General features: G+C 40.4%; 1 protein-coding gene across 12 annotated transcripts in view; it reads right to left on the reverse strand.

The window, feature by feature from the left end:
* The window catches only part of LINGO2 (leucine rich repeat and Ig domain containing 2), a 1,627,476-nt gene that overhangs the window by 836,131 nt on the left and 764,833 nt on the right, over positions 1–26,512 (reverse strand). The window contains exon 5 of one of the 12 annotated variants that reach the window (XM_056521040.1): positions 12,038–12,129. The exons of the other annotated variants lie outside the window; for them this stretch is intronic. The gene's annotated coding sequence lies outside the window, so the exon portion shown is untranslated. The remainder of the gene's footprint in view (positions 1–12,037; positions 12,130–26,512) is intronic. 12 annotated transcript variants of the gene reach the window in all.

Here is a 26,512-nt window from a genome sequence, read left to right on the forward strand (position 1 = left end):
GTCTCACACAGTAGTATTAGAGCCTTCTTACACCACATAAGCTGGAAGCAGAGAGGGATGATCACTGTGATGTGTACTGTGAAAAAAAAAAAAAAAAAAAACGAATATTCGTAATTACGAATATATAGCGCTATATTCGCGAATATTCGCGAATTCGTGAATTTGCGATATTCGCGAATAAAATTCGAATTGCGAATATTCGCGAGCAACACTAAATTATACCAAAGAGATGCTGTCTTAATAAAGTTCTTCCTAAAGGTATGTTCACACTGCGGAATCTCCACTCACGGAATTCAGCGAGCGGAGATTCCGTCAGGTGGCCGCCGCTGAAAATTCTTAAGCGGTAGGACCGCGGGGCACTGTGCCGTCATCATTGATGGCTATACAGTACTCGCCAAATTCCGCGCAAAGAATGAACATGTTCTTTCTTTGCGCGGAAGGAGGAGGAGGAATGGATTGCTATGACTGACATACACATTGACATACACATTGAATGCAATGTTTTAAGCTGGTGTTAGTTCTACACACATACACTAATTGATACAAATAAATAAATCAGTGTCTCAGTGTGGTCTGGTAAGACACTGGGTCTTGCCACATAAGTGCTTTTCCCACTGACACTTTTGGGTTGTGTACCTTAAAGATATTTTGCCCAGTTGAAAGACTTATAGCGGGGGCACATCACTGAGCAAAGAGAAGCACTATTGTCATTTCAATGGCTTGCTCGCTATCTAGGCCATTCTGACCAAGCTGTTAGAATGTGTTGGGAGCAGTTGTTATATGAACCATATATTCTTATTTGACAAATCCAGATTCTGTTGGGATCTGACAGCGCTTGGATTCAAGTATGGAGGCCTTGTGGTGAGTGTTTTAATATCTACTGTGGAGCAACAGACTGCTAGAAGTACTGGTGTGATGCTTTGGGGAGCCATCACATATGGCAATCGGTCACCCCCCAGTAGTAATACAAGGAACACTAAAAGCTTGGAAATATGTGCAGGACATCCTGTGGCCACATTTGTTGCCTCTCATGGCAAAGCTTCCAACTTCCAGCACGATTATGCTCACCCATACACAGCAAAGATTTCCAGGAATATCTCTACCAGGTCATAACACTTTTTAGACCTGCCCAGTTATTATATTAATTGCCAATTGAGCAATCATGGTGAGCCAATTTTTGCAAGTGGGCAGGATCTACAGTCCTAGCTGTAAAATATTTGTGAAAATATGTTGCACGATGCCATATGGAACCCATATGCCCATGTGCCCAACAGGGTACATAAAACTACCTTCAGTTTCCCCCAATAAATCTATCATTTTATTCTAATATTGTAATCACGCATATAAACTTGTTAAGGAGACAAATGAGAAAGTCCAACATGTAAATTCACTTAACTGGATCATTACTATTTCGGCACAAAATAAAGGGGGTCACCAGGTGTTCCCTTTCTTTACATTTATTCTTATTTGATCAGTACTGAGACTACTACAAAGCATTACATCATCTTGGCCAGTACTCACCACTGTAATAAGAGTTAAGAATATGGAGAATATGGCCAATATGGAGGGTGCAGCACCATTGCAGCCCTTGAAGAGACTGGCAGGCTGTGTAATGAGTAGCAGAATTTTTGGTGCATGGCAGGTACATATCATTTACTATTAACTACTACTATTTTTTAACATGTTTAGGTTTGGTAGTTAAAGGGGTACTCTGGAAACGCTGTAATTTTTTTTTTTTTTTATCAACTGGTGCCAGAAAGTTAAACAGATTTGTAATTTACTCCTATTAACAAATATTAACTGTTCCAGTATTTATCAGCTGCTATATGCTCTACAGGAAGTTATTTTCTTTTTGAATGTATCTTCAGTCTGACCAAACTGCTCTCTTCTGACACCTTTGTCCATGTCAGGAACTGTCCAAAGCAGGATAGGTTTTCTAGAGGGTTTTTCTCCTGCTCTGGAAAGTTCCTGACATGGACAGAGGTGTCAGAAGAGAGCACTGTAGTCAGACTGGAAAGAGATTCAAAAAGAAAATAACTTCCTCTTTATTATACAGCAGCTGATAAGTACAGGAAGGGTTAAGATTTTGAAATAGAAGTAATTTACAAATCTGTTTAACTTTCTGGCACCAGTTGTTTAAAAAAAAATTTTTTTCCACTGGAGTACCCCTTTAAGGCTGTATTCTGCGCATAACATTGCAAATCCATATAACACAATATATGCAGTAAAATCATACATTTTTGAGATGGGAGATGCCTTCTGTGTAGGTGTTGTGGCACACTGCACAGATGCTATAGGTAATGGCATCCCCTTGTGGAAGCATCATCTATTATTAATAAAATTGTTTTGCAAAAATGTTACTACACCAATGAACGCTTATAATTTATTGCGTGATTTCATTTATAGAAAAAAAAATCTCTGATTGTGGAACATTCCCTTTAAGCTTCACCAGTAAATAGTTTAAAATATAGATATGTATGTTAGCCTCCATTGTCTTAAAATTGCTACAATACAGGAAAATGCTTTTCGTTTTTTCTATTACATATTGTCACTAGTGATATAAACTGTGTGAGTAAATCAGAAATGGGGGATCAGAGAAGTCACAATAGACAAATGCGGGCTAAGACAATATGCATCTTAGGAATCATTATGGATGTGTATGCCATGAAAGTTATGAACTCATATGCTCAATATATTAGGGTCTTTTTGCATAGGCATAGAAGATAACATTTATTTCCCTGGAGGCTAGACAGGAATTCTAAATAGAGCAGATCTAAAAAATGACTTATTGAAGCAAATGCCGCTATTCTCTCTCCCTAAAATGATTTGAGCTGACAATAGCAGGTATTTTAAAAGCACATTCTGTATTTGTGCTATGATAAAACATTTTAAGTCTCATACCTCATATTATACAGGGAGCGCCTGCAAATAAAGTAAACATAAATGACTGTTTTTTTTTTTTTTTTTTATCTATACCAAAATGTATCCCTTTTTAATCAATAAGTTTTTTTTCTCTATCTATTCCAATACAATTAGATTTCGGAAAAAAATTGTTTAGAAAAGGTTTAAACATTAGTTACAGACAACTTGTCGAATGGAAAGACTTCTATAGTCTAAGCAGTGTCATTTGGGTGACAACACAACTACTAGCTAAGTGGAGGCCGCACCCACTGTCATGCTGAAGGATTTCTGTTAAAGGGGTACTCTGGAGGTTAAAAAATAAATAAATCAACTGGTGCCAGAAAGTTTAACAGATTTCTAAATTACTGTCATTTAAAAATCTTAATCCTTCCAGAACGTGTCAGCTGCTGTATGCTCCAAAGGAAGTTCTTTTCTTTTCTTATTTCCTTCAAGTAGAAATGAAAGGGGTACTACAGGGAATTTTTTTTTATTTAAATCAACTGGTGCCAAAAAGTTAAATAGATTTGTAAATTAATTCTATAAAAAAAATCTTAACCTGTGCTTATCAGCTCCTGTATACTACAAAGGAAGTAATTTTCTTTCTGAATTTTCTTTCTGTCTGACCACAGTGCTCTCTGCTGACACCTCTGTCCATGACAGGAACTGTCCAGAGCAGGAGAGGTTTGCTATGGGGTTTGTTCCTGCCCACCACTGGGAACCCGGAGGTTTCCAAAACTGAAGACGCAGCTCCCGCATTGAATGCGGGGTGCTGCAGGGAGATAGCTTGGGGGGGGGGGGGTTGGGGGTGCTTGTTGGGGGTCAGATATTTTATCCCCTAGGGGATAAAATGTTTTTGCCCGGAACACCCCTTTAATTCATTTCATTGGAGGAGTTCTGCTTGTCATAGTTTTGTATTGGGTGAAAGCTACTTGAGTTGCAAACAAATTATTACGAACTAATCACTACAAAACAGTTCAAGGGGAACTCGTGTGTGTGTCCCAGTGGTCTGACCCCCCACAATCTCCTGCCTGGCTCTCCTCATGCACGGAGACCTCGAGTCAGTGCACGGATTGCTGTCAACCACTGCACGAAGAGGTGGCCGACACACACCCTCCATGTATCTCTATGGGAAAGCTAGAGATACAACGCTCATGTATCTTTAGCTTTCCCTATGCATGGAGCGGGTCGTTCTGTGCATGAGGAGAGCCAGGGTGCAAGGCAGGATAGGGGATAAGAACTTATGTACCTGAGTCCCCCTTTAGCCATTAGCGGTAGACCTTGATAAAGTTACTACTCCTTGAAGTTCTATTAGCATTTTTTAAATACTGAAATGGTGTACAATATAATACAGATGCTCTACAGAACATCTGCAGTCCTGTGTCTTACTTGCTAAATAATGCCAGCCTCCAAATAGCTGTTGTTGATCGCTATCTATTAGGACAATTATTTTTGCGAATGCTCAGATTTGTATACAACATATAATCTGGGACAATAGCAGTCCAGGCATAAACATGCCTATTAGAAAAAAACATAATCATTTAATGGAATGGCTCAGTTAATGTAGTTATTTGTACAAGTCAATCATTGAAGTTAAAATAGAGCCTCCTGAATAAGCCACATTAAAGTGACAATTCTATTTATTTGGTTTTTTATCTTCACTAATTGCACTATTGATAGGTGTTCTTTAAAAAAAAATATTTTGAAACATTTCTGAATCCTTAAATGTGAGTATTATGTATCTAACAATGTCATAGATATGTATTGCATGATGTTTGAAATTTATTAAAAAATAAAATGGTAAAAATGTTTAATCATGAGATTTTTTTTGTTAAATCCATAGGATAAATATGTGGCATACCCTCAGAATTAATTTGTAAATTTGCAGCATATGTTTTGGATACAGGTTACCACAATTGAATTTGGCTAACTCATGTCCTGGATACCTGATGAGGAATCAATGATTTCAGTTTGCACTTGGAATCACCTTAAAAAAACAGGAAATCCGTATGGTTTTCACTCATATTTTCTTTTTGAAAGTTACATAACAAACTTGATGTGAACAAAGCCCTAAGGACCTATCACCTCATGGGAAACTTTATTGATTAACATAGGACTAAATACGTTTGCAAACACGCACATGTGGTGGACCACCGGTGTATGGCTGGACCATGTGTGTACCAATGTAGGTGGTGGGATCAGATGGTATTAACCCCTGTGGCAAGATGTTATTAACCCCTAGTGTTCGTGATGCAAAAGTGTTTTTTGGTACGGAACCACACTAGCTATTCCAATGGCTAGTTAAGGAAAGGAGAGTCCACAACCAGTTATGGTGTAACGGAGGCTTTACTGAGTTCAGACACATGGAATTATCTTCACAGCTAGGCCAGATTCCCAGAGAGGTGGCCAGGAACCCAGAAGGACCTCGCAGCTTGCTGGGACCAATTATACTTGTAATAGACTTGAGACAATTATCTTGAGGCTTGACTATATGCAAGACTTGACTATTTGTAGTGAAAGCAGACATAGACTTTTTACTTACTGGAATGACTGGAGCTTTGTGGCCTACCAGATGCTGATCACTAGCACTGAGATCTCTGGTGTTTGCTGTGCTCAGTAGCAGATGGAATCTGAGAGAAATTGTAATGCTGCCCCTTTTTATATCGGGGGGCTGGACTAAGGCCCATTGGTCAAGCTGTGGGTCATAGGTTAAGCTGGTGCTCTCTGGGAGAACATGTGACAACAAATTATGTGACTGCATAACATGTGGCAGACTTACAGGTCCTTGAGACAACCTCTCACAGGTCCTCTTCTCTATCTATACATTAGGATCCTGTCTATACATTCAAGCAGTATACACAACATTCTGGAAATAACAGGGGGAGACCCTGCAGGGGAGCCCCCAGGTCACTTAGGGTCTCAACCTGGCAGGGCATAAGGGTAGTACAGGACCATGTCCTGTACTGGGATATTACACACACACACACACACACACACACACACACACACACACACACACATATATATATATATATATATATATATATATATATATATGGAAATGAAGAAAGCAAACTCCAGCTCAGCACAGGTAAATTCGGCTTTATTCACATCAACGAGGCAACAGGTACAGAGAGGAAGTGACGCGTTTCGACCAGGTGCTGGCCTTAGTCGTACAATGATTACAAATTCCAAGTACTCTTATATATGGAACCGGGGGCGAGGGGAGACATCCATTTTTTCTATATATAGTTAATAAAGATTATGTTTTTACTTCTTTTTAACTCTTCGATCACATCATATGATTAATATAATAGTGCACAAGTGTTTTTTGTTCTCTGTGCTAGTGGATCCGGGTGTGAACAGGAGCCACTCCTGGCTAATTAGCCCTGGGTGTCTCCCCTCGCCCCCGGTTCCATATATAAGAGTACTTGGAATTTGTAATCATTGTACGACTAAGGCCAGCACCTGGCCGAAACGCGTCACTTCCTCTCTGTACCTGTTGCCTCATTGATGTGAATAAAGCTGAATTTACCTGTGCTGAGCTGGAGTTTGCTTTCTTCATTTCCATTGTTCTGGGTGAGGTCCACACCCTCTCCTTGCTTGGGATCCAGACCAGGGATAGAGCCGGAAACTTTCTCTACTATATATATATATATATATATATATATATATATATATATATATATATATATATATATATATGACAAAATCAGATAGCCTTTCATGAAAGGCAGACTGGAGTTGGAAACTTCCTGCCTCTAAACTGAAAGAGTCTACTGTAATGAGGGACTGTAGGTGTAAAGTATTTAAATAGAGGACAGATCTGTTTTTCTATCTTCCTGCTGAAAGTTTTCTATGACCAGCAATTTATGAAGGATTTCTGTGTATTAGGACGAAAGAGACCAAGAGGAGCAAAGACAGAAGTAAAACCAATCACAGTTTTCAGTGTGGCGTGGCTGCTGCAGGTTGTGTATGCAGTGAAAAACTCAGATAAACCACTTATAAGCAGCTGTGTACTTGTGTACTAGCAGATGAACTCTTTACGATCAGCCTTTTCTTTAGCTGGGCTGCATGGAAATCCTATAACATGGCTGACAAATAATATTTTGTATATAGTAAAATTCAAAATCCTGGTGGAATGTGATGAAAATCTTCCCATGAGCTGTGTGTGGCTGATTCATAGTGCATTAGGATCCACTGGTAAATAAACTTGTGGCTTGTGATGCACTTTTGTCAAATAGGTGATTCACTTCTTTTACTGAATTCTATGGACCAGCGTCTATAAAATGGCAAAACAGGTGAATTGTTTTGCTCACCCAATATCCTGGCCTGATCTGAACACAAACATGAGAGATTTGCAGTTATTTATGTTATTTTGTTTTTCAAGCAGTGCACAATACATTTTAAATAATGTGTTTTCTTTTTTTGGCATAGTTATGACTTTATAATTTTTTTGTGGTGTTTACATTTTTTTTTTTTTATTTAATCAATATTAGCAGGTAGGGAACTTCCTTTTTGTGTCAAATACTTCTTTAGCTTTTGACCACATAACTGGAGTTATCTTCAGTTCCAACAGTTCCAACAGAAGCTGTGATCTTGCAGGTACACAGACAGCATCAGTGAGATCACCAAGGAAAAAATGTGCATTGCAATGTTGGAACTAATACCCAGCAGTGACATACATTTTTGTTTTGGGTGACAAAAATATTAAAACAAGGTGTCCTTGAACTTCAATCTCGCACCTTAACCACCAAAGCCAATATACCAATATAATATGTAGGGAAATAAGGACTCTAGGGGCCTTATGTACTATGCTTCCCCTTTTTTCCCCTTTTCATAGTTCATTTTTATTTATTTTTTCACCATTATATATGATTGTCTTTATACATGTAATTCAAAAAGTCAAAAGTAGAAACTGAAAGCCTTTAAAGACATGCAAAACAGGGTAAATAATTTCATAATTCACTTGAATTTTGAAAAGATTGAAACCCCATCCATTTTGGAAAATGGAAAAAAACTGTGAAAAAACAAGGAAATTAAAGGAAAAAACATTAATAAATAAATTTAAATGCATTTCCCCATACTTTATCACTTAAATTTATATGGAACTCCAAGAGAGGACATGAGGCCCTATATGGAAGTTTTTATTTTTTTATTTATTTAACGTATGTGGAAATATACCCTTATTATAATTGTGTTTTCATTCCACCCAACGCAATATGGTTTAGTAGTGTTTCTGAACACCTGCATATGAAATCATAACTCATAGCAGCACATCTCATGCTGCCTGCTGTTCTTCTGACAAAGCTATGTGTGTTCACATCACAAATGATGAAAATACTGCCAAGTTTAAACTAATCTCTTTATACACTGCTCAAAAAAATAAAATAAAGGGAACACTAAGATAACACATACTAGATCTGAATGAAGGAACTAATTGTATGAAATACTTTCATCTTTACATAGTTGAATGTGCTGACAACAAAATCACACAAAAATTATCAATGGAAATCAAATTTATCAACCCATGGAGGTCTGGATATGGAGTCACACTCAAAATCAAAGTGGAAAACCACACTACAGGCTGATCCAACTTTGATGTAATGTCCTTAAACAAGTCAAAATGAGGCTCAGTAGTGTGTGTGGTCTCCCCGTGCCCGTATGACCTCCCTACAATGCCTGGGAATTCTCCTGATGAGGTGGCGGATGGTCTCCTGAGGGATGTCCTCCCAGACCTGGACTAAAGCCTCCACCAACTCCTGGACAGTCTGTGGTGCAACGTGGCATTAGTGGATGGAGCGAGACATGATGTCCCAGATGTACTCCATCGGATTCAGGACTGGGGAATGGGCGGGCCAGTCCATAGCATCAATGACTTCCTTTTGCAGGAACTGCTGACACACTCCAGCCACATGAGGTCTAGCACTGTCTTGCATTAGCAGTAACCCAGGGCCAACCGCACCAGCATATGGTCTCACAAGGGGTTTGAGGATCTCATCACGGTACCTAATGGCAGTCCGGCTATCCCTGGCAAGTACATGCAGGGCTGTGCGCCCCCCCCCCCCCCCCCCAAAGAAATGCCATTCCACACCATTACTGACCCACCGCCAAACAGGTCATGCTGGAGGATGTTGCAGGCAGCAGAACATTCTCCACGGCGTCTCCAGACTCAAATCAAGTCTGTCAATTGTGCTCATCTGCTTTCATCTGGGAATAGCACAGGGCGCCAGAGGCAAATTTGCCAATCTTGATGTTCTCTGGCAAATGCCAAATGTCCTGCACATTGTTTGGATGTAAGCACAACTCTAGATTTATCATATCTCACCCAGCTTTTCTTGGATGAGATATGTGCTTCCTGAAACCTGGTATCTACATGTGAGAGGACATTTAGCAATTCCTGACGACCATTGCTGTCACAATCTCTCAATTGGCACATTAGATCACAGTAAATCACAGTAATTTAAAAATAATTCTGTGTTTTGAGAGTTTACATATTCTGTATCTAATATTAGTGTGTGTTAAAATATATATTTTACTAAAAAAATTATTATTCACTGTCGATAACCTTCATAAAAAAAAGTTATACAGTATACAATGAATTATTGCTTAGCATGTGTACAAAGTTCAGGTATCCACCCAATTCTATATCTAGAGTGAAAACTCTAAGAGCCTAAACAGAACAAACTTGGCTGCTTCCTTAAAGGGATGGCTTTGTAACTTGCTCTCTAGAGCTGCTATATTTCCTGCCTGAAGCACACAACAGATATCTGGTGCCAGCATTTATTCTGACTGATTTCCTTCACTAATTCAGTCATAGAAAGTCCTGCTGTTACTGAGACTAACTGGCTGCTGGGAAAATGAGTTCCCAAGCCCAAAGCATACTACAAGCCTGACGATTTAACACAGTGGTGGAAAATATAGTCTCAGAGTTGGCGTTCACCCTTGAGGAGGACAAGTGAGAGCCAGCTTTTGAGTTTTGCAATCTGATTCTGTCATAAACCAACTCAGCAACTGTGCCTTGTTCATATGCATCAGTAATCCTGTCATAGATGTGCAGAGTCCTACTGTCTTACTGCCTGGAGAATGCTCTTTCCTGGAAAAAAAAAGCTCTTACATTTTATTCTATAGTTTACTGCATGTGCATCACTTCATTCAAGCCCCTTTGTTTAGAGCACACATCTACTTACTGCTTTGTTGTTGGGGATCATTGTTCCGTTGTGTTCAGAGTAATATTTCACCTACAAATGTTCTACTCTTTTTCTTTGTTCATTTTATTTATTTTTTCACAATGCATTTTTTAATTTTATTTTTATTTGTAGGCATTGTTTAAGGTGTAATTGCACTAAAATATCTAGTGTTGAGAGGTTACAAACAAAGCTACTTTCTTAGAGGGGTTGTCTCACATTGGTACTTACTGGTTTTCCAGTTCCTCCAGCTTGTTAGTAGCAGCTGTAATGGTCAGAAAAGCCGAAAAAAGCAGAGGCAGAGGAGACACCCCATTGTGTAACTCCCATTGACTTTACTAGGAGTTGCGCAAATGGCATAGCACAACATGCTATGCTATTTACATAAGTCAATGGGAGTTACGAATTGCACAACTTCTTTGCGTTTTTTTTTTGTTCATTTCTGACCACCTCTGGCCACTAAAAACATGTCGAAAGAGCAGGAAAACCAGTGAGATAACTCCATTAAACTCACATGTAGCTGTTACGCCAAGCGCTCCGGGTCCCCACTCCTCCCCGGAGCGCTCGCAGCGTTTACCTGCTCGCAGCGCCCCGGTCAGACCCACTGACTGGGAGCGCTGCGCTAGTGTCTCTAGCAGGGATGCGACCCGCGATGCGGGACGCACCCGCTTGCGGTTCGCATCCCAGCCTGCTTACCCGACCTGTTCCCCGTTTGTCCAGTCCCGGCGCGCGCGGCCCCGCTCCCTAGGGCGCGCGCGCGCCGGCTCTCTGCGATTTAAAGGGCCAGTGCGCCGCTGATTAGCACCTGGCCCAAATTAGTAACTTCACCTGTGCACTGGTCTATATTACCTCACTTCCCCTTCCCTGTATTGCCGGATCTTGTTGCCATTGTGCCAGTGAAAGCGTTCCTTGTATGTCCCAAGCCAGTGTTCCAGACCTCCTGCCGTTGCCCCTGACTACGATCCTTGCTGCCTGCCCTGACCTTCTGCTATGTCCGACCTTGCTCTTGCCTAATTCCTTGTACCGCGCCTATCTCAGCTGTCAGTCGGGGTTGAGTCGCTATCGGGTGGAACGACCTGGGGGTTACCTGCCGCAGCAAGTCCATCCCGCTTTGCGGCGGGCTCTGGTGAATACCAGTAACCCCTTAGACTCCGTTCCCCTGGTACGGCCCACTGACACAGAGGATCCACCACCAGTATCCTCACAGTACCCTGACAGTAGCATTTATTCACAACACTTTTTCCTAAAAGTGTGTTAGCAGATAAGGTCAGAGCTGAACTGGCAATAAATGTGTTTAAAGACTACAAATTTGTACACTGAGACCCTGACTGATCCAAACTTTTGACAGCATCCGGAAGTTTATTGTTCAGAACACTGCGAGTGAGCTTCCGCGTTCAGGGCTGCCCATTGTGATGTCATGCCCGCCCCCTCGTGACGTCACACCCGCCCCCTCAACAACAGCCGTTGCGCCCCTTCCCATAGACTTTCATTGAGGGGGCGGGCGTGACGTCACGAGGGGGCGGCCCTGAACACGGAAGCCCGCACGCAGCGTTCTGAACAATAAACTTCCGGACGCTGGGGAGCGGAGCTTCCGAAGCAGGGCAGCGGAGTACCCCTTTAAGATAAAAGCCTGTTGTTTTTCCAATTAAAAATGAATGTCATTTGCTAATATCTCTGCTTTTCTTTTAAGTGGACTAAAACATCCATTCTTTACGGAAAAAAATGATTACAATTGTAATATATTTATCCTCACAACTAGGTTTCTACACTCTCTACACTCTGTCCGCAATAGCAAACTATTTTCTTCATTTGTCTCTTTGGAATAGAGCAAGAAAAAAAAAAGTCCACACAGCTTTTCTAAATGTCACCGACCAGCATGTTATTGTTATTCTGTCAGTCCAAAGATGTAAAATGTCGATTACATGTGAGAGGAAAAAAAATATAGAATAAACCTGTAAATGTGGTGATAATCCCCTTTGAGTCTGCGAGCTGAACTGTCACTTTGTTGATGCATACATCTTGTAATAATCCAACATCTGAATTCCTATCAAGACAAAATCATGACATTCTACTGTTTAGTCCATACCTGTTTGCCAGCTGTATGCTTTATGCATTATTTCCATAATCCAAACCTAGCTGAGGATTGCAGCTCAGACGTTGCATTATCTCTTATGAATGTCACTTTGTCTCCCTTAAAATTAAACATGTTTAAATAATGTGAATGGAAATGTTCATTGAAGCTTATTACTTCCTCCTTCACTTATTTCAATGGGTACTGTGGCGGAAAACATATATATTTTTTAAATCAACTGGTGCCATAAAGTTAAACAGATTTGTAAATTACGTCTATGTAAAAATGTTAATCCTTAAAGTACTTATCAGCTACTGTATGCTCCATAGGAAGTTCTTTTCCTTTTGAATTTCTTTTCTGTCTGACCACAGTTCCCTCTGCTGACACTATGTTTGCATCAGGAACTGTCCAGAGCAGTAGCAAATCCCCATAACAAACCTATTCTGCTCTGGACAGTTTCTGACATGGACAGAGGTGTCAACAGAGAGCACTGTGGTCAGCCAGAAAGGAAATTCTAAGAGAAAATTACATCCTCTGTAGTATACAGCAGCTGATCAGTATTGGAAGGATTAAACATTTTAAATAGAAGTAATTTACAAATCTGTTTCATTTTCTGGCACCAGTTGATTTGAAAAAAGAAAATTGTTTTCCACCAGAGTACACATTTAAAGAAACATTAAAGTGATGAGGCAAGCACAACCGCAATAGACAGTGTATCATCTCTCATGGAGTCTTCCTTCATATTGTATTTTATTTATTCATACATTTTTTACTTTAAAAAATTCTGGTATAGTTCAATAGTGACATGAGTGAAGGAGGAAATAATGATCTTCAATAACCATTTTCGTTTGCATCATTTAACCCCTTAAGGACTGAGCCCTTTTTCACCTTAAGGACTCAGCCATTTTTTGCAATTCTGACCACTGTCACTTTAAACATTAATAACTCTGGAATGCTTTTAGTTATCAATCTGATTCCGAGAATGTTTTTTCGTGACATATTCTACTTTAACTTAGTGGTAAAATTTTGTGGTAACTTGCATCCTTTCTTGGTGAAAAATCCCAAAATTTGATGAAAAATTTGAAAATTTTGCATTTTTCTAACTGTGAAGCTCTCTGCTTGTAAGGAAAATGGATATTCAAAATAATTTTTTTTTTTATTCACATATACAATATGTCTACTTTATATTTGCATCATAAAATTGATGAGTTTTTACTTTTGGAAGACACCAGAGGGCTTCAAAGTTCCGCAGCAATTTTCCAATTTTTCACAAAATTTTGAAACTCGCTTTTTTTCAGGGACCAGTTCAGGTTTGAAGTGGATTTGAAGGGCCTTCATATTAGAAATACCCCATAAATGACCCCATTATAAAAACTGCACCCCCCAAAGTATTCAAAATGACATTCAGTCAGCGTTTTAACCCTTTAGGTGTTTCACAGGAATAGCAGCAAAGTGAAGGAGAAAATTCACAATCTTCATTTTTTACACTCGCATGTTTTTGTAGACCCAATTTTTGAATTTTTGCAAGGGGTAAAAAGGAGAAAATTTTTACTTGTATTTGAAATCCAATTTCTCTCGAGTAAGCACATACCTCATATGTCTATGTTAATTGTTCGGCGGGCGCAGTAGAGGGCTCAGAAGGGAAGGAGCGACAAATGGTTTTTGGGGGGCATGTCACATTTAGGAAGCCCCTATGAGGCCAGAACAGCAACAAAAAACACATGGCATACCATTTTGGAAACTAGACCCCTCGGGGAACATAACAAGGGGTAAAGTAAACCTTAATACCCCACAGGTGATTCACAACTTTTGCATACGTAAAAAAAAAAAAAAAAAAAATTCCCTAAAATGCTTGGTTTCCCAAAAAATTTACATTTTTACAAAGGGTTAAAGCAGAAAATACCCCCCAAAATTTGAAGCCCAATTTCTCCCGATTCAGAAAACACCCCATATGGGGGTGAAAAGTGCTCTGCTGGCGCACTACAGGTCTCAGAAGAGAAGGAGTCACATTTGGCTTTTTTGAAGGAAATTTTGCTCTGGGGGCATGCCGCATTTAGGAAGCCCCTATGGTGCCAGGACAGCAAAAAACCCCACATGGCATACCATTTTGGAAACGAGACCCCTTGGGGAACGTAACAAGGGGTAAAGTGAACCTTAATACCCCACAGGGGTTTCACAACTTTTGCATATGTAAAAAAAAAAAAAAAATTACCTAAAATGCTTGGTTTCCCAAAAAATTTACAATTTTACAAAGGGTTAAAGCAGAAAATACTGCCCAAAATTTGAAGCCTAATTTCTCCCGATTCAGAAAATGCCCCATATGGGGGTGAAAAGTGCTCTGCTGGCGCACTACAGGTCTCAGAGGAGAAGGAGTCACATTTGGCTTTTTGAAAGCAAATTTTGCTCTGGGGGCATGCCGCATTTAGGAAGCCCCTATGGTGCCAGGACAGCAAAAAAAAAAAAAACATGGCATACCATTTTGGAAACTAGACCCCTCGGGGAACGTAACAAGTGAACCTTAATACCCCACAGGTGTTTCACGACTTTTGCATATGTAAAAAAAATATTTTTTTTTTTACCTAAAATGCCTCTTTTCCCAAAAATTTTACATTTTTAAAAAGGGTAAAAGCAGAAAATACCCCCCAAAATTTGTAACACAATTTCTCCCGAGTACGGCGATACCCCATATGTGACCCTAAACTGTTGCCTTGAAATACGACAGGGCTCCAAAGTGAGAGCGCCATGCGCATTTGAGGCCTAAATTAGGGACTTGCATAGGGGAGGATATAGGGGTATTCTACGCCAGTGATTCCCAAACAGGGTGCCTCCAGCTGTTGTAAAACTCCCAGCATGCCTGGACAGTCAGTGGCTATCTGGCAATACTGGGAGTAGTTGTTTTGCAACCGCTGGAGGCTCCGTTTTGGAAACCGTGGCGTACCAGACGTTTTTCATTTTTATTGGGGAGGGGAGGGGGGTTGTATAGGGGTATGTGTATACGTAGTGTTTTTTACTTTTTATTGTGTGTTAGTGTAGTGTTTTTAGGGTACAGTCGCACAGGCGGGGGTTCACAGTAGTTTCTCGCTGGCAGTTTGAGCTGCGGCAGAAATTTTGCCGCACCTCAAACTTGCAGCTGGATACTTACTGTAATCCTCCGCCCATGTGAGTGTACCCTGTACGTTCACATTGGGGGGGGGACATCCAGCTGTTGCAAAACTACAACTCCCAGCATGTACGGTCTATCAGTGCATGCTGGGAGTTGTAGTTTTGCAACAGCTGGAGGCACACTGGTTGTGAAACACAGAGTTTGGTAACAAACTCAGTGTTTTGCAACCAGTGTGCCTTCAGCTGTTGCAAAAGCTACAACCCCCAGCATGTACGGACAGCGGAAGGGCATGCTTGGTCTTGTAGTTATGCAACAGCTGGAGGCATACTACTTTGGCTGGGGATGCTGGGGACTGTAGTTATGCAACAGCTGGAGACACACTGGTTTGCTACATAACTCAGTGTGCCTTCAGCTGTTGCAAAACTACAACTCCCAGCAGTCACCGACAGCCAACGGGCATGCTGGGAGTTGTAGTTATGCAACCAGCAGATGCACTACTACAACTCCCAGCATGCACTTTAGCTGTTGGTGCAAGCTGGGAGTTGTAGTTACACAACAGCTGAAGGTACACTTTTCCATAGAACAAATGTGCCTCCAGCTGTTGCAAAACTACAAGTCCCAGCATGCCCATAAGGGCATGCTGGGAGTTGTGGTGGTCTGCCTCCTGCTGTTGCATAACTACAGCTCCCAGCATGCCCTTTTTGCATGCTGGGAGCTGTTGCTAAGCAACAGCAGGAGGCTGTCACTCACCTCCAACGATCCTCGCCGCATAGGTCAGTCCCTCGTCGTCTGCGCCGCGGCCGTCGCTCCTGGGGCCCCGATCCCAACATTGACGCCGGGGATCGGGGTCCCCAGCACCCGGGGTGCACATCCCGCACCCGCTCACGTCCTCCGGAAGAGGGGCGGAGCGGGTTGCGAGAGTGACACCCGCAGCAGGCGCCCTGATTGGTCGGCCGGTAATCCGGCCGACGAATCAGGGCGATCGTGAGGTGGCACCAGTGCCACCTCACCCCTGCAGGCTCTGGCTGTTCGGGGCCGTCGGAGACGGCCCCGAACAGCCTGTAATTCCGGGTCACCGGGTCACTGGAGACCCGATTGACCCGGAATCTGCCGCAGATCGCTGGACTGAATTGTCCAGCGATCTGCGGCCATCGCCGACATAGGGGGGCATAATGACCCCCCTGGGCGATATGCCCCGATGCCTGCTGAACGATTTCAGCAGGCATCGGGCACCGGCTCCCCTCCGGCTAGCGGCGGGGGGCCGGGATTTGACAGGACGTACTCAAACGTCCTGAGTCCTTAAGGACTCGGAAAAGGGGACGTTTGAGTACGTCCTGCGTCCTTAAGGGGTTAAACATGTTTAATTTTAAGGGAGACAAAGAGAGACATTCAGCAGAAATAATGTAATGTCTGAGCTGCAATCCTCAGCTAGGTGCTGTAGCATACAGAAGCTGCTAAGTACTGGAAGGATTAAGATTTTTAAGAAGTAATTTACAAATCTGTTTAACTTTCTGGCACCAGTTGATTAAAAAAAAAAAATGTTTTCCACCGGAGTACCGGAGCACCGGAGTAAAAATGTTTTCCACGGGTGTTTTCCACCGGAGCTGCCCATTGTGATGTCATGCCCGCCCCTTCGTGACGTCACACCCGCCCCCTCAACAATGGCCGTTGCGCCCCTTCCCATAGACTTTCATTGAGGGGGGGGCGTGATGTCACGAGGGGGCGGCATAACATCACGAGGGGCGGCCCTGAACATGGAAGCCCGCACGCAGCGTTCTGAACAATAAACTTCCGGACGCTGGGGAGCGGAGCTTCCGAAGCAGGGCAGCGGAGTACCCCTTTAAGATAAAAGGCTGTTGTTTTTCCAATTAAAAATGAATGTCATTTGCTAATATCTCTTAAGTCTTAAGTCTCTTTGTGATTTCAAAAGACAAGTATCTCTCCCTCTGTGCACTTAGCAGTGAGGTATATGTAGGGTGCCATGGTTAGTACCCCTATGTGGCCCCTGCATTTTCTTTTACATCAGTGAGCGGCTGCTGACATTAGTGCTGAAGTGAAGTAGTCAATTCTGTGGGGTGCAGAGAGAGCTCAAGGGGAATCCTCATTTGGTGCAGAAACTTTGCAGAGGCGTTATGATCGATGATTAACTGAAGTGCAGCAATTGTCTGGTCCAGGTAGGGTTGTGAGTAAGTGGCCAAGAAAATATAACGTGAGGCATATAGTGTATGCTCAGTGAACAGGATCGGGGACTCCTGCTCCTACGTAGGATTGACCAAATATCTTTTTGAAAACTTGGAGCGAAATTCTTACTAAATTTATCAATTCGCTCATCTCTTATTGTATATGACAATTTTCATTCTACCTATTGCAGAATTTCACCTTTGGTTCAGCAGCAATAAATATCAAATTTTACTTTTGATAGTGAAGCCAGAATCCCCTGTACTTTTGTATTTATCTAAAGAAAAAGCTCAGTGACACATGGAGAAATAGAAAAATGTGTAAATCAATTGAAATGACTGAATAAGTATGTTTTATGTTGTTAAAGTAATTAGAGTTCAATGTACCCTGACATTGTAGGCCCACAGTAACCCATAAAATGATTGTAGATTTCACTTCTAATTACTACAGACACATACAGTAGGTTCATGAAATGGACCTAAATACACTGCTCAAAAAAATAAAGGGAACACTTAAACAACACAATGGCCCTCATTTACTTAGAAAATCGGGTTGTAAGTCTATCTTGCTTTGTTACCCGACTGCTTTTTTCCCCTGATATTTATTATTATGTCGCATCCTGTTTGTCGCACGTGGGTTTTTTTGCTTTTGGTTTCCAACTCCTCTGAGTTGTCGGGAAAAAATCCACAACAATTCAACAAATTAGGGTTGGAAACCTTTATAAATACGTGGGAAAGCTCAGAAATGTCAGGTTACGCCCCTTTTTCGGGTTTGGGAGAATCCACATCTGGTCCGTCGGGAAAAAATGTTGCATCGTGTCGCAGACTGGCGCACGATGTCTGCGACATGTCGCAGACAAAGATGCACCAAAAAAACCCCAACAAAACAAGTCGGGTTTAGAATAGTAAATGAGGGCCAATGTAACTCCAAGTCAATCACACTTCTATGAAATCACACTGTCCACTCAGGAAGCAACACTGATTGACAATCAATATCACATGCTGTTGTGCAAATGGACAGACAACAGGTGGAAATTATAGGCAATTAGCAAGACACCCCCAATAAATCAGTGGTTCTGCAGGTGGTGACCACAGACTACTTCTCAGCTCCTATGCTTCCTGGCTGATGTTTTGGTAATTTTTGAATGCTGGCGGTGCTTTCACTCTAGTGGTAGCATGAGACGGAGTCTGCAACCCAGACAAGTGGCTCAGGTAGTGCAGCTCATCCAGGATGGCACATCAATGCGAGCTGTGGCAAGAAGGTTTGCTGTTTCTGTCAGCATAGTGTCCAGAGCATGAAGGCACTACCAGGAGACAGACCAGTACATCAGGAGACGTGGAGGAGGCCGTAGGAGGGCTACAACCCAGCAGCAGGACCGCTACCTCTGCCTTTGTGCAAGGAGGAGCAGGAGGAGCACTGCCAGAGCCCTGCAAAATGACCTCCCGCAGGCCACAAATGTGCATATGTCCACTGAAACGGTCAGAAACCGACTCCATGAGGGGGTTATGAGGGCCCAACATCCACAGGAGAGGGTTGTGCTTACAGCCTAACACTGTGCAGGACATTTGGCATTTGCTAGAGAACATCAAGATTGTGCTTGCCAGAGGTAGCCTGACTGCCATTAGGTACCGAGATGAGATCCTCAGACCCCTTGTGAGATCATATGCTTGTGCTGTTGACCCTGGGTTCCTCCTAATGCAAGACAATGCTAGACCGCATGTGGCTGGAGTGTGTCAGCAGTTCCTGCAAGATGAAGGCATTGATACTATGAAATGGCCCACCCGTTCCCCAGACCTGAATCTGATTGAGCACATCTGGGACTTCATGTCTCGCTTCATCCACCAATGCCACGTTGCACCACAGACTGTCCCGGAGTTCGCCACCTCATCAGGAGCATGCCCAGGCATTGAAGGGAGGTCATATGGGCACGTGGAGGCCACACACACTACAGAGACTCATTTTGACTTGTTTTAAGGACATCACATCAAAGTTGGATCAGCCTGTAGTGTGCTTTTCCACTTTGATTTTGAATGTGACTCCATATCCAGACCTCCATGGGTTGATACATTTTATGTGTTATTCAACTATGTAAAAACGAAAGTATTTCATATGATTAGTTCATTCATTCAGATCTAGGATGTGTTATCTTAGTGTTCCCTTTATTTTTTTGAGCAGTGTATTTTACAAAGGGGGATATTTAACAAAACCTGTCCAGAGGAAAAGTTGCTGATTTGCTCATAGCGACCAATCAGATCCCTTCTTTCATTTTTAAAAAGGCCTCTGAAAAATAAAAGAAGCAATCTGATTGGTTGCTATGGTCAACTAACAACTTTTCTTATGGACAGGTTTTGTTTAATCTCCCCCAATATGTATAACAGAAAACACACAGTACTTCATAGTTCTTTATCTGCTAATAGGCAGTCTGTGTCTTGCTTCACCACCTTTTTATATTTCAGTGTTTTTGATCAGAGGTGTAACTTTGAACTCCTGGGACTTAATGCAAAATCTTTAGCAGAAAGCCACAATCATGAGTCAGTTATATTATAGGTGGCCTTATATTGGGCACAGAGATCTCTTGTCCTCTATTACCTTCCAGGGTCAGGGTGCAATCAAAATGCTGGCAATACCTAAGGCTACACCACTGATTGATTTACTATTGCAGTACATTATTCTCCATGGGGAGATACATTGGAGTTTGGGTATGATCATACACTGCAGATCTGCTGTGAATTTTTTTTTTTACAGAAAATCCTCAGAATACCATTAGACGCCTGCTGTAGTAAATTAATAACACATTGTGCTATTTTTACTGTGGATGTCCCTTTTTTGCAGATTTCACCTATGGATTTTGCAGCCAAAACACAGAAAATCCATAGCAAAATGTTTCTCTATCAAATTTAATATCTGATAATATCTGCAGTATATGGATGTGATTTGTTGGAATTAAGTTGATATGTAGAGTTTGTTAAAATTTTCCCAGCTTGTCAACTACTTTAATCTGTTGTGGAATGCCATTTAAGAATCTGTATGGAAAATGCTCAGCACTTCTGCTATTGGATAGGAGTATAAGAGAGGGAAGCAAAACGTATCCCATGTCAAATGATTTATATACAGTAAACCGATATATGAAGTCTTTGTAAGATTTAGATTTTGTATCTCCTCATCGGAAATGGATTATTGAATAGTGTTGAGCGGCATAGGCCATATTCGAATTCGCGAATATTCGCAAATATATGGACGAATATTCACATATTCGCAACATTCTCGTTTTATTTTCACAAATGCGAGATATTCGCGTATGCGAAAATTAACATATGCGAAAATTAGCATAAACAAAAATTAGCAATATCGAAAATTCGCATATGCGAAACTTAGCATATGCAAATGTTCGCATATGCGAAAATTCGCACGCCAGTCTCACACAGTAGTATTAGAGCCTTCTTTACACCACACAAGCTGGAAGCAGAGAGGGGTGATCACTGTGATGTGTACTGTGAAAAAAAAACAAAAAACAAATATTCGTAATTACAAATATATAGCGCTATATTCGCGAAATTCGAGAATTCGCAAATATGCGATATTCGCGAATAATATTCGAATTGCGAATATTCGCGAGTAACACTATTATTGAAGTAAGTCACATTCTTTAAAAAAAAACAAAAAAAAAAAACAACAACATAGTTCCCAAGTAATAATATTATTGCTCAGGGTTGGAAGGCTAAAATGTATCAAAGTTTTTGTTCTATCTAATACATACAAACACATCCCATAGTCAAAAATCTCCTATATTATCTACCATGGAATAAGAGGTATTGTGCTGTAGCAAAAATTGACAGCCTGACACTTTTTAGATAAACTCTTCTGTACCGATCCCTCTGAGACTATGGATAAAAGTATAAAGCAGCACAATTGTTCAGGCTTCATGAAAAACAAATGTGGAATCCCAGATGACCAGCCTTTGACACTACAGGCACTCTAAAGGAGACATGTCAGGAGTTCACCAATAAGTAAATGCTAATGGCAAAGAATGACATCAACGGCTTTGTCCAGTGATGTATTGGTGTGGGCAGTAATCACTTCACTTATTGATTCAATTCATCACTACAGATTGACAACGCATGTTACCTTCGAACTGCTAAACAGCAACAACTACAAAATGTTTATATTAATCGAAACAACATTTCCAGACTAAAAATCCCTTGACACCCATTTGGTTGGTCATTTCACATACAAACTCTGTGGACCATTTAAATCACTTGGGGCAGCCATAAATTTCAAGGATGTTTACAGTTAAAGGCAAAGTAGTAATATGGTTCTCGCTTCTCCATTATAATTAACAACATGACCTCTATCATATAACATTGTGGAGCGTTATTTATCTTTAGTAAATTGTAAATAATATTGTGGTTTGTTCCTACAAACTGACTCTGATAGTAATAAAACAGTTAAAGTGTTATTGTCATTTGAAACAATTTTTTTCCATTTAATACTTCCTTTTAAACTGAGCATTTTCCAAATATACTTCATTAAAAATGTTATTGCTAAAGATGTGCAATAAATGTGGAAAAACATGGCCACTAGGGGTCTCTGTTTCTTTAATTTTGAAAATGAACCCTGGTATCTAGGGTTCTTTAGTACTGGTTAGTAAGAAAAGGGACCGGAATTCTGAAGGGAGCGGGAGTGGGGGTGTGGATTTATCTCTCCTCTGCTGGCTCCCCTGCCTCAGTACAGTGTATCAGTCAGCTTTCAACTGTGTGAGAACACCTGTCAGATCCAGACAAGATGCAAACAGCTTTCAGCCTCTTCAGGAGAATCATTCCCGCCCAACGTTTACTTACAAGAAGATGGAAATCTTCCGATGTCCCAACAATGATTTGCACAGGGGTGGCTGATTTTACAGCGGTTCTGACATAAACGCAAAAACATAAATACACACTTGTGACCCCATTTTGGAAACTACACCCCTCACGGAACTAAATAAGGGGTACAGTGAGCATTTACGCCCCATTGGTGTCTGACAGATTTTTGGAACAGTGGTCCGTGAAAATGAAAAATTTTATTTTTCATTTGCACAGCCCACTGTTCCAAAGATCTCTCAAACGCCAATGGGATGTAAATACTCACTGCACCCCTTATTAAATTCTGTGAGGGGTGTAGTTTCCAAAATAGGGTCACATGTGGGGGGGGGGTCCACTGTTATGGCACCACGGGGGGCTTTGTAAATGCACATGGCCCCTGATTTCCATTCCGAACATTTTTTTTTCCAAAAGCTCAATGGTGCTTCTTCTCTTCTGAGCATTGTAGTGCGCCAGCAGAGCACTTGACGTCCACACATGGGGTATTTCCATACGCGGAAGAGATGGGGTTACAAATTTTGGGGGGTCTTTTCTGCTATTAACCCTTGCAAAAATGTGAAATTTGGGGGAAGCAAACATTTTAGTGAATTTTTTTTTTTTTTTTTACATATGCAAAAGTCTTGAAACCCCTGTGGGGTATTATGGCTCACTTTATTCCTTGTTACGTTCCTCAAGGGGTCTAGTTTACAAAATGGTATGCCATGTGTTTTTTTTTTTTGCTGTTCTGGCACCATAGGGGCTTTCTAAGTGCTTCTTCTCTTCTGAGTATTGTAGTTCGCCCGTAGTGCATTTCAGGTCAACTTATGGGGGTATTTTCTGCTATTAACCCTTGCAAAAATGTGAAATTTGGGGGGAAACACACATTTTAGTGAAAATTTTTTTTTTTTTTACATATGCAAAAGTCGTGAAACACCTGTGGGGTATTAAGACTCACTTAATTCCTTGTTACGTTCCTCAAGGGGTCTAAGAACATGCCCCCCAAAAACCATTTCAGAAAAACGTACTCTCCAAAATACCCTTGTCGCTCGTGTGCTTCTTAGCCCTCTACTGCGCCAGCCCTCTACTGCGCCACTGAACAATTTACACAGACATATGAGGTATGTGCTTACTCGAGAGAAATTGGGCTACAAACCTAATTATACATTTTCTCCTTTTACCCCTTGTAAAAATTCAAAATTGGGTCTACAAGAACATGCGAGTGTAAAAAATGAAGATTGTGAATTTTCTCCTTCACTTTGCTGCTATTCCTGTGAAATACCTAAAGGGTTAAAATGCTGACTGAATGTCATTATGAATACTTTAGGGGGTGCAGTTTTTATAATGGGGTCATTTGTGGGGTATTTCTAATATGAAGACCCTTCAAATCCACTTCAAACCTGAACTGGTCCCTGAAAAATAGTGAGTTTGAAATTTTTTTTAAAAATTGGAAAATTGCTGCTGAACTTTGAAGCCCAATTTTATGATGCAAACATAAAGTAGACATATTGTATATGTGAATCAAAATTTATTTTTATTTGGAATATCCATTATCCTTACAAGCAGAGAGCTTCAAAGTTAGAAAAATGCTAAATGTTCTAATTTTTCATCAAATTTGGGGATTTTTCACCAAGAAAGGATGCAAGTTACCACAAAATTTTACCACTATGTTAAAGTATAATATGTCATGAAAAAACAATCTCGGAATCAGAATGAAAGGTAAAAGCATCCCAGAGTTATTAATGCTTAAAGTGACAGTGGTCAGATGTGCAATAAATGGCCGGGTCCTACAAAGAAAATTGACTGGGTCCTTAAAGGGTTAAAGGGGTACTCAGGTGAAAACCTTTTTTCGTTTAAATCAACTGGTGGCAGAAAGTTAAACATATTTGTAAATTACTTATATTAAAAAAATTAATCCTTCCTGTACTTATTAGCTGCTGAACACTACATAGGAAATTCTTTTCTTTTTGGAATGTTCTCGGATGACATCACGAGCACAGTTCTCTCTGCTGACGTAATTATAATAATAATAATGCTTTATTTATTGTTGTCCTTGGTGGGATTTGAACCCAAGTCCCCAGCACTGCAAGGCAGCAGTGCTAACCACTGAGCCACCATGTTGCCCTTAGCATGCATCTGCTATGCATGGTTGCTAAAATGGACAGAGATGTCAGCAGAGAGCACTGTGCTCATGATGTCATCAGTGTTGCAAAAAGAAAGGAATTTCCTCTGTAGCATTCAACAGCTAATAAGTACTGAAAGGATTAAGATTTTTTAATAGAAGTAATTTACCAATATGTTTAACTTTCTGCCACCAGTTGATTTAAAAGAAAAAAAGGTTTTCACAGGAGTACCCCTTTAAAGCTTATAGTTTGGATTATAAACCATTGACTGTATGTACTAAAATATAATACTATCTACTTCAATTCAACTACTACCTCTCTTACTTTCATATTAAAATTGAAAACTCCAGCTCCTATCAAGCCAACACGCATTTCGAGTGCATGTACCACTCTTGTTCATGACATCATACACTGATATGAAAAACATGATTTAGAATTATTAGAATCTGAAGCCCCTTTCGCCTTTGTTTACCTATGCTAATATGTTGATGAGAGTGTGGAAATTCCTGAAAAAAAATTGTAAAATAAAAGGGGTATGGAATTTACCCCTATTAGGCATAACCCAAGGTTGAGTGAATTTTTGACAGTTCCTGACCCAGTGTTTTAGGAAACTAGAGGAATTAGGGAATTATTGGGGAGAATGGTTTGAAAACTTTTAAAGAAATACTGGAGGATTTTGGCTTAAGATAAATAGATTTAGATTTTTTTGGATACGAAGTGCACATAGGTCCACTAAAGACTGCTTTTTTCACTATTAAACACTATACCATATTTGATGAGCTAAGAACATTAGAAGGCTCAGGTAAGAAAATTATGGTCAGAGTATATAAAATATTATGGTTTAAAGTTACTAAGAATTTAAAGAATAAGTTTCAAAAGAAATGGGGAGATTCACTGGGGTTAATCACGGAGGCACAATGGAAGGCAGAATGAAGGAGTGTTAAAACTGCTTCAATAAATAACTCTTACAGGTTATTTCAGTAAAAAAATTTGCACTGTCTATATTTTACTCCTGTTAGTTTAAAGAAAATAGGTCACTGGAAAGAGGATGAGTGTCCCAGATGCAGGGCAGAAGGAGCAGATTTTGTTCATATTATGTGGGAATGCCCGGAGAATGATACATTTTGGCAGGAAATACTGGGTGAAAGATTGCAGGTTGAGAATTAGTTTTTCCTCCTTCAGGTGCTATTGGGTATTCAGGAAGGCAGCTTGGAACAAGGAGCTTTATTAAGAAAACTGTTTTTCTGTACTAAGTTACTCATTATAAGGGTCTGGATGTCCTTGTGGGTCCCAGGTCTTAGGCATTGGTATAATTTGGTAGAGAAAATTATGAAATATGAATTATTATCCTGTAATAAGAAGCAAGGGGAATAAGAAACAAGAATTAAGTGTAAGTATGATCTTGGAGGGGTGGAAGAAAGATTAGAGAGAGAAATAAATAAATAAGAATCCTGAAATGTTGATTTATTAATTTTTTACCCCCCTGGTGTCGGACGTTTCTAAGGGGAGGGAGGGTGGGTCGGAAAAGGGTGATGAATATGATAATTTATAAGAATATTTTGTTTTTATTTGGATTTAATTCTTGATTATTTATATTTACAGTATGAACAATAGACAATAATAAAGATTTATTTAAAAAAAACTATATTCACTTAATAAGGGGATATTTCTAAGTCAAACCAAAACATGTAGGTTAACTCCATGTTTACTTGCAGCATATGCTATATTATATGTATCATATACTTGTCACAGGTCTCAAAAGGAATAGTTTGAAAAATGTATTCCATCTCCTTTTTGAACTTTATGGACATATAATAAGATAATAAATACATATAAAAAGTGTATGTAGACTAGACAAGAAACTCCCATTTAAGGAGAACTACTTTAAACAACAAAACATTCTTTTTTTTTTTTTTTTTTTTGCCAAGAGCTCAACTGATAACCTGAATAAAGGTGCCATGGAGAAAAACTTTGTTATTAGATGTGTGAATTGTAGACAGATTGGTTTTGCCATCACATTTTTGGAATGCACATTTGGGGAATTTGTAGTAAATAATACGGGTCGCTTCATTCACTGCATTCATTATTTAGCCAGGGTACAGAGTGGCTACAAAGAGTGT

This window comes from Hyla sarda, chromosome 1 (genome assembly GCF_029499605.1).
Source record: "Hyla sarda isolate aHylSar1 chromosome 1, aHylSar1.hap1, whole genome shotgun sequence".
NCBI classification, from domain to species: Eukaryota; Metazoa; Chordata; class Amphibia; order Anura; family Hylidae; genus Hyla; species Hyla sarda.